Source organism: Staurois parvus, unplaced genomic scaffold (assembly GCF_062004578.1).
Source record: "Staurois parvus isolate SC_StPar_1 unplaced genomic scaffold, SC_StPar_1.0 ptg000303l, whole genome shotgun sequence".
NCBI classification, from domain to species: domain Eukaryota; kingdom Metazoa; phylum Chordata; class Amphibia; order Anura; family Ranidae; genus Staurois; species Staurois parvus.
Genome location: NW_028318099.1, coordinates 5,973,120 through 5,995,431, shown reverse-complemented (window position 1 = coordinate 5,995,431; position 22,312 = coordinate 5,973,120). Strand labels below are relative to the sequence as shown.

Here is a 22,312-nt window from a genome sequence, read left to right as displayed (position 1 = left end):
ACCTGGGAGAGCTTGGTGGAAAACACTGTCCAGTCCAGGTCTCTTACACTTGGTGTAGTTGGCAGGATAGAGCATGACACGAACTGTAAAGTTGTATCAGCCCCTCTGATTCAAAAAGTATCAGGGGGAGGAGTGTATTTCTTGACTGAGTTGTGTGCATTGACTAGTCATGATGTACCTGGACACGTGTGCACATGCATATGCTTGTTATGCAGTGGCAAGGGTGGCTCAGCCAAGATTTGCTTCTCCCCATTCTAAGGAAACAATCGTGGACACAGGACTGCAGGCCATGCAAAAGTAGAGCTTTGCCGTATGCAAGTATGGAGTCATCGAGACATTGGTAGCTGAGTGCAGGGAGCTGACTCACAAGATGACACCTTGGCCCTGCTTCAGAACCTGCAGAGCTTTCCTCTTTGATGTATTCTCCAGAAGTGTAACACCTTGTGTAGAGTGTAGAGTGCCCTGAGAGGAGGGTGCAGCATGGGTGGCTGTTGATAGCTTGAGAGATCATCAACACCTGACTTTCTGGACTTGGTGCAGTGCATAGAGGGAGGTTGGCACCAGGGATTCCTCTGAAGATGTGCCATTTGCATTAGTGGGTGCCCCAGAGAGTGCAGGGGCTGAGGGAAGAAGCACTGAAAGGTCCCCCAATCCCTGTGATTACTGGCATCCTCAGTGAGGATAAAGAGGAAGAAGGAGCATCTGGCGGTGTGCAGGAGGTGGCTCAGTGACCCATTCCCTAGCTACCTCCAGGTCAAGGATGAGGAAGACAGCTGACTCAGAGATCCTGGCAATACAGCTATATAGTGAGGCATGTTTGGGAGTTGTGAGGCCTGGACTTCGCTTACGTCTCTGAAGTTTTGCTCAGGATGATCAAGGCAGACTGGCAACATATACAGTATATGAGGCTATAATCTGGGAGCACTTAAGGGTGCCCAAGCAACAATGGTCGTTGGGAGGCAGCTCTTTCACCACAACAGAGTTCCACCATGTGTATCATGAATGGAACTATGGGTGCCACATACATATGGACAAAATGTTGGTGTCCAGGTCCAATAGCGAGGTCAAGCACTACAATGTGGTAAAATAGTTTCTGGAAATGGAAGAGTGGCCAGAGTAGACATGTGAGATTCGTTTTGTTATGAATCCAAATTCGGACAAAATTTTAGTTATTCAGAAATTCGGATGTATCCAAATTTCCAAATCACACTAGTAACACATTTCAATAAATCCGAATTAAATTATAATGAAACTAATTATCGAAATTCAAATTAAAAAATGAATTCAAATTTGAATTTAAAATGAAAATGAAATGGAAAAACATGTTGCAATAAATACAGTAAGGTATAGAAGTGAAATAAGATGATGATTCCTACGTAGACTGTTTTATAGAATAAAATAGAAAAAAATAGAATAGACTAGAATAAAATAGAATGAATATAGACGTCTTCCAAAATTTGGATTTCAAATTGATTTGAGAATAGCAAATATACGAACAAATGTGAATATACAAAACGAATTCAGAAAACGAATCATTCTAACATAACAAATAAATTTAAATGAAATGATTAACTTAAACAATGAATCTGAAGCAAAATAAGACAAATTTTTGCATCCTGCACATCTCTAGGCTACAGTTCCCTGGACCCTATCTACTATATGTAGCTTTGCTCCTGGTTGTCTGTTGCTGCTGGTTCTCTGTTACTTTTGCAAGTAAATGTTGATGCATGGAAAATCAACAAATCACCATCTGAAGTGACATACTGAGTATACATAAATATAGTTTTTACATACCTTACTACTATATTTTTTGATATATGATGTTTACATAATCATGTTCTGGTTAGTAACTGTTTATGTATGTGCTAAGCACATGGTATTTCACCTTCCCTTCACTCCCTTAATAATAAGTGGTACTTATGGGTACAGGCACCATGTGACTCACTCACTTTCTTTTGATTGGCCAAGCACTGTCACATGAAAAGAGAGTCCTCAGCTCAGTGTACACTCTAATTAGAATCAATTCAGAGCTTGCACAGAAGGCTTTTTTCATTCATCCCAGCAGCAAACAAAGAACCACAGAGAAATGAATGGAATTCTGTGGAGGCCAAATTACACACCAACAAACCATTAAATATAAATATTTTGTGGCTTCCATTCTGGGTGGAAAAGGATTAAAAGGGAGATATGGGCTCACCTAGGTGGATGCAGCATCAATCCAGTGCTGCATTTGTCCCACGCAGCTTCTGCAGTGAGAACTGAGTAATCAAACACCACTGATCTCTCAGTTCTCCCCTCTGCTCTGAGCAGAGAGCCATGACTGTCAGTCATGGCTCTCTGCCCTGCCCCTCCAGTGCTCACTGGAGCACTGAGCTGTGTAGCGGGTGGGAGGGGCTGGCTAAGGCTCTCAACAGATCACTGAGAGGCTGAGACAGGTTTCTGTCCAGGTTTCTGGGTGGATCCCAACCATAGGATCGAGATCTTTTCAGAGCCTGGGCCATCTCTGTGACATCAGCCAACAGCAGGAGAAGTATAGCCAAAAAAGCTTTGGCTATACTTCTCTTACTTCATCCTTCACTTCCCACAGGACAACCATTCCCATGAATCCCAACCATGGCACCACTGCCTGGAGTTTGCATGTTCTCCCTGTGCCTGCGTGGGTTTCCTCCAGGTACTCTGGTTTCCTCCACACTCCAAAGACATGCTGGTAGATTAATTGGATCCTGTCTAAATTGGCCCTAGTATGTGTATGTATGAATATGAGTTAGGGACTTTAGATTGTACGCCCCTTGAGGGTTAGCGACTGATGTGAATGTACAATATACAGTCATGGCCGAAATTGTTGGCACCCTTGATATTTTTCCTGAAAATCAAGTATTTCACACAAAAAAGGTATTGCATTAACACATGTTTTGCTATACACATGTTTATTCCCTTTGTATGTATTGGAACAAATATAAAACAGAGGCAGAAAAGCAAATATGACATAATGTCACACAAAACCCCAAAAATGGGCTGGACAAAAGTATTGGCACCCTTAACTTAATATTTGGTTGCACACCCTTTGGAAAACATAACTGAAATCAGACGCTTCCTATAACCATCAATAAGCTTCTGACACCTCTCACCCGGAATTTTGGACCACTCTTCCTTTGCAAACAGCTCCAGGTCTCTCTTATTGGAAGGACACCTTTTCCCAACAGCAATTTTAAGATCTCTCCACAGGTGTTCAATGGGATTTAGATCTGGGCTCATTGCTGGCCACTTCAGAACTCTCCAGCGCTTCTTTGCCATCCATTTCTGAGTGCTTTTTGACGTATGTTTGGGGTCATTGTCCTGCTGGAAGACCCAGGATCTTGGACGCAAACCCAGCTTTCTGACACTGGGCCCTACAGTGCGACCCAAAATCCTTTGGTAATCCTCAGATTTCATGATGCCTTGCACACAGTCAAGGCACCCAGTGCCAGAGGCAGCAAAACAACCCCAAAACATCATTGAACCTCCACCATATTTTACCGTAGGTACTGTGTTTTGTTCTTTGTAGGCCTCATTCCGTTTTCGGTAAACGGTAGAATGATGTGCTTTACCGAAAAGCTCTATCTTGGTCTCATCTGTCCACAAGACGTTTTCCCAGAAGGCTTTTGGCTTACTCAAGTACATTTTGGCAAACTGTAGTCTTGCTTTTTTATGTCTCTGTGTCAGCAGTGGGGTCCTCCTGGGTCTCCTGCCATAGCGTTTCATTTCATTTAAATGTCGACGGATAGTTCGCGCTGACACTGATGCTCCCTGAGCCTGCAGGACAGCTTGAATGTCTTTGGAACATGTTTGGGGCTGCTTATCCACCATCCGGACTATTCTGCGTTGCAATCTTTCATCAATTTTCCTCATCCGTCCACGACCAGGGAGATTAGCTACAGTGCCATGGGTTGCAAACTTCTTGATAATGTTGCGCACTGTGGACAAAGGCAAATCTAGTTCTCTGGAGATGGACTTGTAACCTTGAGATTGTTGATATTTTGCCACAATTTTGGTTCTCAGGTCCTCAGACAGTTCTCGTCTCCTCTTTCTGTTGTCCATGCTTAGTGTGGCACAGACAGACACACAATGCAAAGGTTAAGTGAACGTCTCTCCTTTTTATCTGCTTTCAGGTGTGATTTCTATATTGCCCACACCTGTTACTTGCCCCAGGTGAGTTTACAGGAGCATCACATGCTTGTAACATTCTTATTTATCCGCAGTTGTGAAAGGGTGCCAATACTTTTGTCCAGCCCATTTTTGGAGGTTTGTGTGACATTATGTCGAATTTGCTTTCTTTCCTCCCTTTTTTTGTTTTGTCCCAATACACACAAAGGGAATAAACATGTGTATAGCAAAACATGTGTTAATGCAATACGTTTCGTGAGAAATACATGATTTCCTGGAGAAATATCAAGGGTGCCAACAATTTCGGCCATGACTGTATATGTACAGCACTGTGTAAATTGATGGCGCTGTATAAGTACCTGTAATAAATAAAAATAATAAATAAATGAAGATTCAGCTTTAAAGTAACCCCAACATTTTTCCCTACATGGGTAAAATAAAGGTTGAGTTTATTAACCAACTGAATACCGGCAATTTTACACCTTCCTGCCCAGGCCATTTTTCAGGTTTCAGCGCTCTCGCACTTTGAATGACAATTGCGCGGTCATACAACATTGTACCCAAACTAAAATGTTATAATTTTCTTCGCACAACTAGAGCTTTCTTTTGATGGTATTTAATCACCGCCGGGGTTTTTATTTTTTGCTAAATTAACAAAAAAAGACCACAAATTTTGAAAAAAAAACACGTTTTTCTTTGTTTCTGTTATAAAAGTTTACAAATAAATAATTGTTCTTCATAAATTTAGGCCGAGATGTATTCTGCTACATGTCTTTGGTGAAAATAACCCAAATTAGGATGTATTTTTCAGTTTGTAGGAAAGTTATAGAGTTCACAAACTATGGTATAGATCTGAAAATTGATCAATCCTGAAGTACTGACAGCCAATCTAATTTCTTGAGGTCCAAGAATGTCAGAACAGTACAGATATCCCCCAAATGACCCCTTTTTGTAAAGTAGACAGTCCAACGTACTTCATAAGAGGAATGGCGAGTTTTTTGAAGTTGTATTCTTTTTGTCATAATTTTTCGGAAAATTAAAAAATTAAAAAAATTATTTTCACTATTTGTTTTTTTACATACTGTCCCCAGTGCAGTACAGCATCATCATATAACTGGCATGGCGGTGATCAGGGACACTGACTGGTGACAGTATGAAAAAAAAAATATTTTTTTTTCTTTATTTCTTTTTATTTTTTTATTATTTTTAATTTTTTATTAAATGTTTTTTATTTTTTTAAGATTTTTTTTCATATTTCACTATGATCAAAGTAGTATAATGTTACCATAGTAACATTGTACTACTTTGGGAAAGTGATCAGTATTTTTTTTTTTTTACACAATTTGGTTATAGCAAAGAATTACTTTGCTATAAGCAAGCATTTACCTGATTGACATCGTTTCATTCAGGGTTTTTTTTTTTTTTTGCTTAGCTGTGATTTGGCCACAGCTAATCACATGACATGTGCATGTGATTGCTGTGACCATTCACAGCTAGACACTAGTATACAATGGATGGCATGAATGAAGCCATCCATTGTATACAACTGTCATGTGACCTGCTGTGATTGATCACAGCAGGTCACATGGTACGGGCAATGGGGCCGATACTCAGATTTGTCATCGGCCGTGTCCGAGGTACACGGCCGGTGACAGATCGCGGCGCTGCGTGGCTCTGCAAGCGCAAAAACTGTGCATGCCCGGGAGGACACCAAATGGCGTCCACCCGGAAAGCTAGTGCATTTTTGCGGCTGCCAAACGGCCATTGGCCGGGCGGCAAATGGTTAAAGGAAAATTACATGCTTTTAAAGATTTAATGCATCTAAATATTATCAGCCTAAAATAAATCATTTTACTGTAGTCCATTCATAGTCATAAAACTGAGTTTAGACATTTTCATTACATATGTACAGTATTTTCTGTGTTTCCTGGTTAGTCATTCTGCAAAATAATTATGCTTCACTATTCAGTCAAGGCTATTGGCTTGCTCACACCGACTGAAAATGAGATATCTAAATAGTTTACCCTTTTGTCTCATCAACTGCTCCCCCATGGATTCTGAGATTGCAAGAAAAATCTACAATTCTTTATATAATATACTCTCATGAAAAGATACAAGCAAATAAAATGTGAAAATCACATTAAAAATTACTTTCATATAAACTTTATAGTAACAGTGTAATATGGGCACACAGTGAAAGTACACTATAATTTCCCTTGTCTCTGCCAAAAGCTTATAAGCAATTTCCTTTGATACTGCCACAAATGAAAATGCTACTTTCAGTGAAAAAAAGTTAAAACTCATATCATGAAGAGATCAAAGAGCCTTCAAAAAAAAGGGTTGTAGGAAATAATGCTCTAGTATTGTTCAATCTGTTATGTGGACTTTAACAACCTCAGCGAAAAGAATATTTCTTTCTTAAAGTGGACCTTGCACTACAAGCAAGGTCTGCTTATTCAGTGTGTACATCCCCTCATTTGCAAGTAGCCCAAATCTTGTGATCTCACAGTCAAACATATTGCAGGGATGTGTTCTCCCAAGATTTAGGCAACCCCGTATTCTCTGGGATCTTGCCAGAAAAAGTTTGGAGTCACTCACATCTAGGCCAAGTGGGCAGAAGTGGGGGTTAGGCAAATATTTTTTTTCCCTACAAGATCTGCAAGGTTTTCTTAATGTTTATTTTGTGCAGATTTTTTTCCAGTAAAGATGGATGCACCGGTATTAATCAGACCCTGCGTTTTTGGTGCCATGATGTTAAGACCGGACATCTACAGATGAAAATGAAGCCGGTGTGAAGGTCTGGCTGAGTAGACACAAATCACAGCAATAAACCAATAGTCCATCACAGAAATGGGGGGCAGGTATTTCTATTTGTTTACAGTAAAGCCAGCCAAAGACAATGTGATTTTTCTTTTCTGCAACCATGTTTTTAGAGCACAGGGAGCTGTCTCTGCTGACAGAAGACAAAGATTATTGCTAGCGGCTATAGCTGCTGGTAAAATTCGCATGAAAAATCCTACAGGCTGACTGTACCCAATTCGTACAACAAATTAATTGGGTACAATTAGCCTGCCCGTAGATGGTGTGAATCATCTATGGCCGGCTTAAACTGTTACTAAACCCAGGAGCCTGCATTCACTATACCTGGTATTCCACGGTACACACAACATGGAAGTGCAATTAATTTAGTAAATATAAACTGCTAAATACCTTTTCTCATCAGCAGTTAGAGCAGTCTTGTGACTTCAGCCGAGCACTGGTTAAAGCTTGTAGGAGTTTTCTTTCTGCTCTAAGAGGATGCAAAACTCCTGATCCTCTGTCTGAACAGTGCTGATTGGTCCTGTGCTGATTACACGCACTCTCCCAAGAAAAAAAAAAACCTCTCTAGCAATACACACTAAACTGAGCATGTGCATGTGGCTACAGGTTCAGTCTGTCTTATCAAGTGGACATTTGAACAAGAGGAGGGGCAGAGAAAACAGGATCAAATGACCTTTTTACACAATGCAGAGGATTAACCCCTGAGGTTCCACAGTGAGTATAACAAGCATGCTTTACTGCATATACAGACTGATTTTGCTGTTGTGGGTTTAGTAACACTTTAAGTCTGTACATCATCTTCCAAAAGTCTCTATTTGCTTTGCCAGGCTACACGGCCGCTCAGGATCATTTTAGATATGCATGATTTTAGACCCATCTTGATCACAACTGGCTGACAGAAATAAGCTCAGCTGAAGTATCTCGGGGATTCGTACTTTCTCTCCTATGTGTTTTGGTTTTCCTACACATTTTTTCTGGCCTAGGACTGAAGACACTTCCTGCATACAAAATAATCATTTAAAGGCTTACAGCATTAAAAAGATGAACTAAACCAGCAAAGAGGATCCACGAGTCACATTTCAAACTTTTATTCCTATCCCAAAGCTGCAATTATCTTGTAACAGATTTAAACCCCAAGTTGGTGGCATTTAATTTGCTAAAGAGCTGTGTATCAAAATCATTTTGCCTTTTTTTTTCTATTAACGTTTTTATGATTTTTGTATCTTTGCAGCCACTTCCTGTCTACATGCATACAGTCATCTGGCAGTAGTTTCATGTTATTTCTCAGGACAGACTTCACAATAATGACAATGGTGAAACATACCTGCAACACAAGAGAGGAATCGGGGACAGGGACAGAGTGCAGTTAGCCTATAAGAGGAAGGGTCTGAAAAAGGTCCTTCATAGTAGGATCAGCAAGCATTATTTTAATTAAAAGGCACAGATTCTACAATATTAAACAATTCATTCTGAAATTATAATAGCATGTTAAAGATAATATTTTATTACCTTATTATAAAGATTTTAGTGTGTTAGGGTTTACAACTGCAACAGACCAAAAGGCAGGACTAAAGTTAGGGTGCCAAATCCAAACCTCATTAAAGTTAATGGGAACTGAATGTTAAAAATAGCCATTTTTTTAGGTTAATGGGCAAGGGATTGGCAAACAAATGCAAGGGGGCCTAGGCACTACTCTGGGGAACATGTACCATAAAAAAAAAGAAACATTTAGTTTTAATAATGTTTTAAGTGAAACATTACAAATGCATGCAAATTCCTTTAAATTACATGCCTGGGGGAGGCCCTGAACCTGTCTGTGAAGCGGCTTATCTGTATATTTTGTATACATCCTACTATAGCAACACTGATATTTGTGAATTTAAAAATACAGTTTAAAATGCTACTAAATGACAGCTCCAAACTTCTTACTTTCATTATGAATTTTTAGGTACCCCACGCAAAAAACAAGAAAAAAGCACGTGGACCCCTCAAAATCGATACCAGATTCTTATCTGAGCTTGCAGCCTGGCAGACCCAGAAAGGGCAAGGGTGGGGGAGGTGGTGAGTATGTGGCCCTCTCCCTCCTGAACCACACCAGCTCATTGCACTGCATTGCATTTAACATGTGGGGTACCTTTCCAGGGTGGACCCCCTACCAAAGCACCTTGTACCCATGTTGATGAAGACAAGGGCCTTTTCCCCACAACCATGGCCCAGTGGTTGTGGGGGTCTGCAGGCAGTGGGTTTATTGGAATCTTCAAACTCCCAATAACAATAAGGGGGCACCCAGATACTGCCCCCATGCGGATGAGTAAGGGGCACATAGTACCCAAACCTACCCATTCACAAAAAAAGTAAACAGTACATAGAGATACTTTTAAATACAAGTCCGTTATTTAAAAAAAGGACTACAATGTAAATCCTTTGTCAATGACATCGTCCAGAGCTGCAAACCCATGTCAATCACAAAAAAAACACTGACAGACACCTCTGATCCTATTGCCCACTTCCCAAGAATGACACTTCTCAGGGCCCCACTGCTAAAAGTAAGCAAAGGGACAGGGTCTTCAAGGTGACATCATTGACCAATGATGGCATTGGCAGTGATGTCCTGCTATCCTCACCAATTTTTTTTACATTGCTGGGGGTTTCTGGACAGTAAATGAATGGGGTCAGTTGACATCACTGGTTGCTGAAAATGTGGCAGGTGCCTGCACCTGCTGATTTTTTAATAAACTTTTACAGGAAGAAAGTTTTCATATTTTTCAGTGGTAGAAATGAGCAAAAAGTCAGACGTTCAGACGAATAGATCGAACCTTGAGCTCATCATTCTTAGTCATGTGGCTTCTCAATTGGCATTGACAAATTGAGCCCATAAATCTCTGGAGTAGTAAGGGAATGGTAAGGGAGCAAAGTTGAGAAAGAGCAGCTGGGGAGGGCGGGAGTCAACTGAACCTGCTGTGTTGTCATGCACAAGCAAAGCACAGGTTCACTTTAAAAATAATATGACTAATAGATTATAACTGAGCTTTATATGACAGGATTATATTTAAGGAAATAAAATATTGGTAGATTATAATTTAAAAAAAAGGAAGACAGAGAATCGGATGCAAATTTTGCACTGGGGTCACAATTTATAACAATGCCTCTGGACATATGAGGAAGGTAACAATTTATAGCTGGAAATAGAACTCTTCAACAGTTAGGCAGACAGAATGACACATTTCCGAGATGTTTGCTCATTACCATAAATTTCCATATTTATATTTTTTCCCTAACAGTCCCCAGAGAGAGAGAATTTTACCATGTCTTTTCAGGTGCTACCTAAGCTGCTTAGCAAGTATCTGATTTATTTACTACTTGCTTGCTTGTAAGTGTCATCAAAGCCTAATGACTCAGTGGAGTTACATTTATTTCTATTTCCCAAAAGTAAAAGATTCATATTTAAATATTTCCAGGCCACGAGCATCAAAGCTATAAATTGCATATGTAATTATACTGTATGGTCCAGTGTGAAGAGTTCAATAACCTATGGCAAGCAATCCAAATCAATTCTTCCTTGATCTGAATTCTGTTGTCTATAATCTGAATGATTAAAGTGGATCACAGCACAACATTCTTACTTATACCATTTTATTTAATATGCCTGGATTTAATTGACTGATAAAGCTGCAGTCAGCATATTTTTATAAACAATATAAGGATTGATTCACACCAGCCGCTAGTGTGCAGTGTAATGTGCAGGTATCACGTACCTGGTGCTGGAGGCCAATGGAAAGAGGGCTTCCCTTGTGGATAAGTTCCAGACTCCCCTTGGAGGTGGGACAGAAGGAGTCAGGCCAAAAGTAGCACGGGTCGCCTGCAGGAGTGCTTGTAGAGATGACCTGACTGAGGATGCTTGTCAGAGGTACACCCAGGAGCACAACTGATTCCCTGGAATGGTGTCTGCAGACAGGTGGCACCCGTGAGATATAGCAGGCCTTCAGAGTAGCAGAGGACAGCAGAGTAGTCAGTTCAGAGCCGGGGTCAGAAGCCAGGTGGGAATTAGAGCAGAGTAGTCAGATGGATAGCCGAGGTCAAACACACAAGAGCAAATGAGAATATCAGTTAGCCAAGCCGGGGTCATACACAGGAGAGCAAGTGAGAATATCTATTAGCCAAGCTGAGGTCAGGCAGGACAGGCAGGGAAGACAGGTCCAGGAACAAGCCAAGTCAGTAACAGCAGATCACAAAGGCAGGGGAACATGGGACAAAGGTACTGGGGAGCCAGAGATCAACCAACCATTTGAAAGAGTGATGGGCTTCCTTATGAAGGCCATCTGGCGCCAAACTGGTCTAACGCGTGTGTAACTGTGCGCCAGTGCGCATGCGTATTCTGGTTCGCATCTGTGCGCCAATGCGCATAGATGTTTGCCAGTGTGCATTTCTGCGGCCATGCAAGGTACTGACAGGAGTGCCAGGTCTCTGCATACCTCTGCTGTGGACAGAGCCCTGACAGCAGGGACAACTGCACTGTCTAGGCACTGTTCTTGAAGCATTGCACTATTCCTTTTTTTTTTATGAATTTTATTGAAATGTCACATAGTGACATTACACAAAGTTCTATTGGCTGTGCAAGGCAATGGATCACCTCGCAATGTGCTTTGTTGTGAAAACAAGGTATGAATCAGGCACATAGGAAACAAGGAATTTTAACTTCTTGTGCAATGGGACTGCGTTGCGGGCTATACCAGCACAGTCCCACTGCACATGGTTTCAAAGCACCCTAAGGCAAAGTTTCTTCCTTCTCTCTAGAATCAAGATTGTGATTGCCAATAAAAAAATTGATCAGCCCATAGGCATGATGCATTTTAAAGGTATGTTAAAGCCTTTTAAAAATTCTCAAGATAATTATTAAAAATAATGTATTATTCTGATAAAACTGGGCTGATTTCCTAAAGGAGTTGAGAATCTTTGCACAATAAATTGTGTGAATATTTACTACAATCATTCAGTATTTAAGAATTCTTAGTGGACACATGATATAGTGGCTAAGATAATATCCTAGGATTCCCAATTCATTTAGAGCAGTGGTATCAAGCTGGGGGCCCTCCAGTTGCTGTGAAACTATTAGTCCCATCAAGCCTCTACCTTTGGGAGTCATGCCTGTAACTGTCAATCTTGTAATGCCTCATGGGACTTGTAGTTTGGCAACAGCTGGAGGGCCGCCAGTTTGACACCCGTGATTTAGAGAGTATAATAAAAAAGCCACAGGGTTCTAAAATAATAAAGTATAAATAAAGACACAATGTTTTTTAGCTATGGATAGAGTGGAGAGGGATTACCTGCCAAGTTTTTATTGTGGTCTGTTATGCAGTTGGGGAAACTCATCCTCTCTAAAACCTAATTTTGGGTTATCACCAGAACAGGAACAGAGGGGAACCTTCTAATGGGGGCGCTAGTTCTGGTGGACCTGGCAACAACCAGGGATTTTCTCACTTTAGATGGCTTTCCCTTCATTTGCTATTTTGTGTATGAGATAGGAAGTGAAGGGAAATCTCCCCAATGGGACACAGTTATCAAAACTGTAAGGGTTATAACCCTCCTTTACTCTATCCAAAATGAAAAGTAAAGCTTTGTCTTTAATTCAACAGCTCATCACCCACAGAGGTGAACTGAAAAGGTGAACTTAGACATCAAAGTAGAAGTGTAAGTTCACCTTTTCAATTCACCTCTGTGGGTGATGAGCTTTCAGTGCCCATGCAGTCTGTGTAGCGTTTTGCAGTAAAGGAAATTGGTAAATTCTGTATAAAATGGTATTCTATGTTGTATGTTTTGCCTATGTATTGTACACTGCACTCATTGTGCATGTGGCTCTAATAATGTTTTCATTACGTTTGAATTCCTTCAAGTCCTGATTAGAAATTAGCCTGCCTATGTAACGCCCCTCCTTACCATAAAAGTACAATTGTATTATTATAGTGATAACTACGTAATCATGTGTATAAAAAAACTTCAAATACGCAGAATAAACAGAACAGTGGTTTGGAAAGATGCTGAGTGTATCTTTTTGTGTCTGTTCATACTGCAGTAGTTATTATACATTTGGAACCACTAATCAGTATGAGGATAGGAGTTGCCTATCTATAACATTTTTTAGTATTAATGTCCAGAACAGAAATCCTGCTCTTCTCCCCCTTTTTTCTGCAGCACTTCCAAGATGAATCAGAGTGATCTTAACTGGTCAGCACCAGCACAGAGCATTGATCTGATCTGTCCTGGAAGCCCTGCAGAAAGAAGAGGGAGAAGAGTGGAGATTTCAAATCCCCAACTGTACCAGTTGAGTGGGCACTGACAGCTCAGCATCCACGGAGGTAAGTACAGAGAGGACCGGGCCGGGGTGGGGTGTGAGGTTGTATGGTGTTAGTTCACTTTTTAATTTTTCCTGAAAATGTGAACTAGACCTGTAAGCAAACTTGGGCTGATTTTTTAAGAGTTGACAATCATTAAACAATAAAATATGTGAATATTCACTTCAGTTATCCACTCAGACTAAATAAGACAACAGCAATTTGCTTTCAACATGACTGAGTGACTGATATAAATGTTCACATTAGTATTTGATTGAAGATTTCCATTAGTATATTAGCCTCATTGTCTCTGAGCCTGTGGTTAATTATCCCAAGCAAAATTTAGAAAACTACAGAAATTGTTGACGGTAATTTTACCACATTGGGGATGACATACTAAAGCATATTCTAGTACACCAGCAAATGAGTGATGCATGGACAACCACTATTTATTATGCAATTCGCACACACATGTGTCCACAGGCTGTGTGTACCATGCAAGAATAAAACTGCATTAGGGGAACCCTGTTGTCATTATAGTGGTCATTAAGGCGGAAGATTTTCTACCATTTTACACATGAAGGTAAAAAAGTGCAGCTTCCTTCGCAGCCCCCCTTATACTCACCTGAGTCCAATCCAGCGATGTGCACAAGAGCCAAGGCTCTATGGACATAAAGAGAAGACTCGGGAGTGAGTACACACAAGTGCTCCCAGAGCAAGCAGCTTGCTGTGGTGCTACGGGGGCACTTGGCGGGAGGGAGGAACCAGGAGTACTAGCAGGGGGCTTGAGAAGAGGAGGATTGGGGCTGCTTGGTGCAAAACTATTACACAGAGCAGGTAAGTATGACATGTTTATTAATTTTTTTAAAATTAAAATGAATCACTTTAAAAGGACATTATTGGACACCTTGACTTGTAAAAAGCCTCAGTGAACCCTAATTGTGGAAGGGGCGTTATCTTTTTACCTTTTAGCGCAATCACAAAATTTCACAAAACTGTTGGTGCTTTTAATGGAATTTCTAATGATAAATACTTGTATGCTCATTAGAACACACAATGCAAATGCACAATAGTGATGTATACCTACTCTTGTTGATTTGCTTTAGCAAGGTTACTCACCTTGTCACCTTTTCTAATATTGATTCAGTGATGACATGATTGCATTCACATTAACCTCGGTCCTGAGTATTTAAGTCATGAATTACACTTTTGGCTATTAAATATAAACACAGTGAAATACTAATATTTAGTTTTCACAAGATCTTTGTAAATATACCTATCTTTAAAAGCTCAGGTTCTTTTCTTCCTGATGTAGTTTTGATCATTAACTAGCATTGCAAATGTTATAGTGAGGTCATTTTGGTAAACATTAAACATATGGTAAATATACCAATATATGCTGTTTGATTTATCAAGAAGCAAGCATGCAGTGCTCTTCAAACATCCTGAGTAAGCAGGTAGCATACTTGTTTACCAATCACTGTGCTTGGTTTAAGGGGCTTTTGTCTGAAAGCAGTGTATTTCTGAAAACTGTGTCTTCACAATCACTAGATGTAGAGGAGTAGCATCCAATGCCCATGGAGGCTCCTATCTCTATTGCTGCTGGCACAATATACCCAGTGCTTCCTGGTATTGGTGGCAGCTGCAGGAGGAAGGAATGGTTGGTGATCACTGGAAAAGCGAGTATTAGTAAATCTGGATGGGCAAAGCGGCAGTGTCTCTTGAAAGTGTCATATTTTGCTTGACAAATAACCTCCCCAAAAAAATAAACATTATAATTCATGTTGAAGCAACTGTATCTCCACATAGTAAAATAAAAAAAGAGCTTCCTGTATAGGAAGAAGGTGAATACTTCCTCAATGTTCATGCGTCAAATCTTTGCAGGCTGAATCCCAGTGGACCAAAAATTCAAGAGAATGTCCAGCGCGTCAGAAACAATTATAAAAGGTGAGTATTATCCTGCAGATGACTTTTCAAGCCCCTTACCAGATCTCCAATCCACTTCTGCCAAATGGGTCAAATAAACTGTCAAGATCACCAACTGTGTGTCTTCTCCTTTATTCACCTTTGCTTCCCAAATGTCTTCAATTCATCATATGTGAAGCCCAAAGAAACACATAGCGTAGTATTTTATAAATAAATGGAAACAAACATATCTATATTGTGATCACATGTGAATATACCAACAACAGCGCACCACCAGTGAAAAAGTGCTCCACCTGCCTCTTGTGCAGCCTCTTGCCAAAGAATCAAATTAAAACCTGCATATCATTCCATTCCAGGTAGGTCAGTAGATCAATATCCCTTGGTGTTCCTCCTCTCTGTATAACAACATGGATCATGTAAGAAGGTATACAAACATCCAACACTCAAAATGGCTGCCTGGGTGCTTCTGGTTCCAGCATCTGACAGTATTTTAATTCTTGTAGTGAAGCCCCAGTGCTGTATCTCTAGCATTGCTGTTTAAAATTGCTCTGTTGCTGGCCAATTTTAAACTGCTTTATCCTCTGCAGTCTCTTAACATTTGTCATTAAACATTTGTCTGCACTTTTTGTCTCTAGTACATTTTGGTCAGTTCTTCCTCATTAAAAACGCTCTGCTGCTGGCCAATTTTACACCACTGATCTCTGCAGTTTCCTAATTCATGTTGCAAAACATCTGCCTGCATCTCTTCGTCTCTAGTATATTTCAGCATGCTACTGACACTGAGGTGATTACAGTGCTTCAGACAGTTGTTGACAGTATTTTCAGGGGCTGCCTTTTTACTCTGCATATTACTGCATGCTTTAAAAAAAATACAAAAAAATTAAGCACCCAAAACACTTCACAGCCTCACACCAGGTTATTAAAAGTCCGTGTCTTAGTTACAGATCCCATCTGCTGTGCTGATGGCCCCCTCTGGCATGAAACATGCAGCAATGAGCATATTGGGCTACCTCCAGCCAGTGTAATATCCATGATACCCGGTAGTCCAAGGCTATGATTACCTGTAAGAATTTTAGCTACATCATTTCCTTTCCTATCTATGTTTGCTGGACCAGTGACACAACCTTACTGGGTAAAAATAATTAATTATTATTCTGTTTATAATATTTAGAAAATAAAAATATAAAAAGTGTATTTTTATGCAAAAATCCCACACACAACTCCAAAATCGGGCTTTACTGTATCAGAAAGGGGCTTACATAACTGGTCCACTAATGCATTTCTGCTGCAAAAACTGCCTTAGTCATAGCTATATAAGGCTGTTTTTGCAGTGAGAATGCATTACAAGTAAAATAAAAATTTGTCTTTGAAAGTGTACAGGAACATATTCCAGCAACAGTCTTTCCCCTATATCAGAGGTCTTGAATTAAAATTTACGGAGGTCCGTTCAGCAAAATTTCCTTCCAGCAGAGGTCTGAATCTCCTTAGTGATATAACACATCATAGTCCCCTGGTACATTATGATCTTTAGCGTACCTTTCACACTGTAGTCCCCTCTACATCACAGTGCCCTCTTCAAAAAAGTCCCACAGTGTCCTCTTTTCCCTTCACATCACAGCACCCCTTAACAAAACACAGCATCTCCCAACACAACACAGTACTCCTAACACAACACAGCACCCCTTAACACAACACAGTGCCCCTAACACAACACAGCGCCCCTTAACATAACACAGCACCCCTTAACATAACACAGTGCCCCTAACACAACACAGTGCCCCTAACACAACACAGTGCCCCTAACAACACAGCAAATATATAGCAAAGAAGGGATGTCTCTTTGCTGGACAGGGATGTCTCTTTGCTGGATGGGGATGTCTCTTTGCTGGATGGGGATGTCTCTTTGCTGGATGGGGATGTCCCTTCTTGGACTGGGCTGTCTCTTTTCTGGATTGGGATGTCTCTTTGCTGGATCCAGCTGGGCAAAGAGACAGCCCAGTTCAGCAAAGAGACATTGCCATCCAGCAAAGAGACAGCCCATCCAGCAAAGAGACAGCCTGTCGGCAAAGAGACAGCCATTCAGCAAAGAGACTGCCTGTCCAGCAAAGAGACAGCCTGTCCAGCAGACAGCCTGTCCAGAAAAGAGACAGCTCATCCAGCAAAGAGACAGCTAATCCAGAAAAGAGACAGCCCCTGCAGCAAAGAGACAGCCTATGCAGCAAAGAGACAGCCTGTCCAGCAGAGACAGCTCATCCAGCAAAGAGACAGCCCGTACAGCAAAGAGACAGCCTGTCCAGCAGACAGCCCATCCAGAAAAGAGACAGCTCATCCAGAAAAGAAACAGCCCGTCCAGCAAAGAGACAGCCTGTCCAGCAGACAGCTCATCCAGCAAAGAGACAGCCCATCCAGAAAAGAAAAAGCCCGTCCAGCAAAGAGACAGCCCATCCAGCAAAAAAACAGCTTGTCCAGTAAAGCGATAGCTCAACCAGCAAAGGGACAGCCCCTCCAGCAAAGTGATAGCCCATCCAGCAAAGAGACAGCTGGGTTTTTATGACCATTCTATAATTTGAGGGTCATATCCATCTGGTAAGCTGCTTGGCTCCATCACCTGAGGCACAGTGTGTTTACATCTCCTCACAGAATTAGTGTTTGGATCCTATCCTTTGGATGAAGATTTTGCATCTATTTTTTATATTTAAATACTTGTTTTAATTGTATGAAATCTATTATTACCACTTAAGTGCTGCATCAGAATACCCTTTATGAAAAATGTACAATAATAGTACAAGTATAACAAAATGGTTACGTGTTTGGAATGGCAAGAATGAGACACTACTAATCTTGAACATTGAGTACAAGTAGAGTTAATACCTAGAATCTGTGAGAATTCTAAGAAACGGTCAGGTTTTTTTTCAAATGTGTAACAAACCAAATCAGAAAAACTAAATGTTTCTTGCCCTTAGCAAAATGCACCAAAAAAATCTACATATTTTCAACTAAATCACTGTACTTTCTAAATCAGCCATTCCAAACCAGGATTATATGGAACTAGGGGCGGACTGACCATTTGGAAACTTGGGCACTGCCCGAGGGCCCGGGGTCAGTAGGGGGCCCCATGAGATGCCCCTGGTACCTTTTTCATAGCCTTTTTTGAGTTTGGGCAAGGACACAGGGGCCCCATGAGTTGTCAGTCCGCCCCTGTATGGAACGCTAAGGTTCCCCCAGAGGTTGCCAGGAATTCCTTGATCTGTGACTGACTGACCTTACACCTGATGCTTCCTGCATAATTATGTGTCCAACACTGACAGAGACAGCGGTATGACACCAGTGATCTTTTTAACTTTCTGTAAAGGTGGCTTTCTAATCATCACTGTAAGGGGGCATTGTTCTCACTGACCACCAATGTGAGGGACATTCTTCCTACTGACCTTAATGATGTAAGCTTAGCTGGGGTTCCCAAAGACCTGAAAATAATTTTCTGGGGTAAATAGGGTGATAAATTCTGTCCTAAAGTATGCATTTCATTCACAGTGCTGAAATATTAGTATTGAAATATTTGGGTAAAAAATATAATTGATATCCTATAGATTTTTGCTATTAAAAGTCAAACAGAGAGTACAAAAATCCATTACCCCTGTTTCACTGGCTGTTTATAATCCAGTCCAGTATTCCCTTATCACAGTATAAGGAGTGATTTATTTTATATGCTAAAGAAAAAATGTATGCATGCAGCAGACTTGTTTCTGTCTTCCAGGAAATATTATTTCCATAGATTACACAGCTACAAACAGCGTAAATGCTTTTTCTTTTGAATAAATCAGGAAGTATCAGACTTATTAATAGGTCTTAAAGCTGAACTCAAGGGGAAAAAAATTATAAATCTGCTTTGTATAAATAAAATGTTCAAAAATAAAATGTACGCATGTAGAAGAGCTGTGTCTGTCCTCCAGGAAATATTATTTCCATAGATTACACAGCTACAAACAAGAGTATGCTATACAAAAAATGGCAACCACCCAAAGTGAAAACTAGCCTTTGCAATAAGATGTACATGTAAGGGCAATGCACATCACAAAAAAACTAAAATTTCCTAGTACACTCCCAAGCTAGTCTGCAAAAGAACCAAATTGACCCCATCTAATAATTTACGTTAAAGACTGAGGGTGTCACTGCACATATTTGCAAATATATGTGGAAGCTGCTGTGCCCACATCAAGGCTCCTCTGTATACTGCGGTCCTAACTCTTCAGTTTTGTAAGTCTCCAAGTTGGAGCATATATAGCAGTGGATAAATTAAGAGCAGGTTGGCCTGGAGGGAGCCCACTCTTCTTTAAAGGCACAAGGACACATTGGACACCCAGCAAGAGAACAATGGCTGCTGAAGGCATAAAATGTGCCCCCACATTAACCCCGGAGTGCAACAAAACCCTCTGGGGTTGGTTTACTAAAGACAAATAGTCTGTGCACTGCAAGTGCAGTTGCACTAGATCTGAAGGGAAGTTCTGATGATTTCTGTCATCCATTCATGTGCAAACAAAAATTTAGTTTTTTATTTTCCTCTACAAGGGGAATTTCTCTACAAATCTGCATTTCTCATCTACACCTCCTCCCTCCACGCCGCCAAGCAGGCCTACTTTGTTAACCTAATCAACACCCTCTCCTCCTGCCCCCGCCGACTCTTCTCCACCTTCAACTCCCTGCTCTCTCCCCCCCTCCTCCACTCAGTACCTCTCTCACCGCCCACGAGATTGCCACCCATTTCCATAACAAGATTGACGCTATCCGTAAGGACATCGTCAACTTGCAATCTACCTCCCCACCTAGCCTCCTCACCCCCGTCACCCCCTCATCTCCCCCCTCCTCTGCCCTCACAACCGCACTACCCCCACCTCTCCCAATGCCCCGCCCACCATAACCCCCCCGCACTGCACTCCCTCAGCCCTGTCACTACTGAGGAAGTCGCCAAAGTCCTCTCAGAAGCCCGCCTCACTACCTGCCCCCTGGACCCTGTCCCCTCTCAACTCCTCCGGTCACCCCCCGCCTCCCTCATCCGCTCCCTAACCCACATCTTCAATCTCTCCCTCTCTACTGGCGCATTCCCCTCCCCCCTAAAGCACGCGCATATCACCCCCATCCTCAAAAAGCCCTCCCTGGATCCCGCGGACCCCAACAACCTCAGACCCATCTCCCTGCTGCCACTCACCTCCAAGCTCCTTGAGCGCATAGTCTACGATCGCCTAAGCTCCCACCTTACAGACAATAACCTCCTTGACCCACTACAGTCCGGCTTCCGTCGTCTACACTCCACTGAAACTGCCCTCCTCAAAATCACTAACGACCTACTAAACGCCAAAGCCAAGGGCGACTACTCTGTCCTCCTTCTCCTGGACCTCTCTGCAGCCTTCGACACAGTTGACCACCCCCTCCTCCTTAATAAACTACTCTCCCTTGGCATCAGAGATACTGCTCTCTCTTGGTTCTCATCCTACCTATCCCGACGCTCCTTCAGTGTCACCTACAATGGTGCCACCTCCCCCTCCCTCCCCCTCTCTGTTGGGGTCCCCCAAGGCTCTGTCCTTGGACCCCTTCTCTTCTCCATCTACACCTCCTCCCTGGGCAAACTCATACACTCTCACGGCTTCAACTATCACCTCTACGCTGACGACACCCAAATCTACCTCTCCACCCCTCTCCTCACTCCCACTATCTCTGCCCGCATCACTCACCTCCTAAATGACATCTCAGACTGGATGTCGCTACATTTCCTCAAGCTCAACCTCTCCAAAACCGAGCTCCTCATCTTTCCCCCTGCCAACACCCCCCCCCCATCCTATCCATCATCACCAACAACTCCACTATCACTCCCGCCCTGCAAGCCAAAGTCCTTGGCGTCATTCTTGACTCGAACCTCTCCTTCCAACCGCATGTCAAATCACTCACAAACACATGCAGGCTCCATCTTCGCAACATTGCCAAGATACGTACCTTCCTCACCCTTGACACCACTAAACTTCTAGTACACTCCCTCATCATCTCACGCCTTGACTACTGTAATTCTCTTCTCACCGGCCTACCCAAGTGCAGGCTCTCCCCGCTCCAGACCATCCTGAACTCAGCGGCTAGACTCATCCACCTCACCACCCGCTCCACCTCTGCCACCCCCCTCTGCCTCTCCCTCCACTGGCTCCCGATTGCCCAACGCATCAAATTTAAACTCCTAACCCTGACCTACAAAGCCGTTCACAACACTGCCCCTGACTACCTCACCAACCTGATCCCCAAGTACCGCCCTAGCCATACCCTTCGCTCCTCACAGGACCTCCTTCTATCCTGCTCCCTGGTCTCCTCCTCCCATGCACGACTGCAGGACTTCTCCAGGTCCTCCCCCATCCTCTGGAACCCACTGCCCCAATCCATCAGCCTGTCGCCTTCCCTCTTCACATTCAGGCGCTCCCTCAAAACCCATCTCTTCAGGGAAGCCTACCCCACCCTCACCTAACGGCCATTCTCCCTCTTTCCTCCCACCACTTCATCCCCCTCAGCCACTTCCTACTGTACCTTTACCCCCTCCCACCTAGATTGTAAGCTCGAAAGAGTAGGGCCCTCTTACCCCTCGTACGTTGTTTGTTGTTGTTGTACTGTGCCATGTATTGTCCCCCCTCTATTGTACAGCGCTGAGCAAACCCTTTGGCGCTATATAAACTTGAAGTAATAATAATAATAATAATTTTCCTTGCATTTAATTGGGTATTCTTTGCAAAGTGAAGATTTACCTCATTTACTAAGCTCTGGAGCCACTGCACTTGCAGTGCACAGTATATTTGCCTTTAGTAAATCAACCCCTCTGTGTTTAAGAGCAATTGTTAGAGAGGGTCAATTTGGTTTGTTTTCAGGCTAGCTGCTGAGACTGCTGGGAAATGTTTGTGACAAACAGAAGTAAGTGCATTTTCTTTTAAATAAATGAGGAAATAATGGACTTTTTAATAGTTCCTAAAGCTGAACTCTAGAAAAAGAAAACAGTTTTTAGATATTTGCTTTGTGAAAAAAATCTCTATGATATCTGTTTAACGTTGGGGATGCTGCTGTGTTGTATA

At 42.0% G+C, this 22,312-nt stretch overlaps 1 pseudogene; it reads left to right on the top strand.

Annotated features, from left to right (window-relative positions):
* The window catches only part of LOC149457742 (uncharacterized), a 175,408-nt pseudogene that overhangs the window by 37,388 nt on the left and 115,708 nt on the right, over positions 1–22,312 (top strand).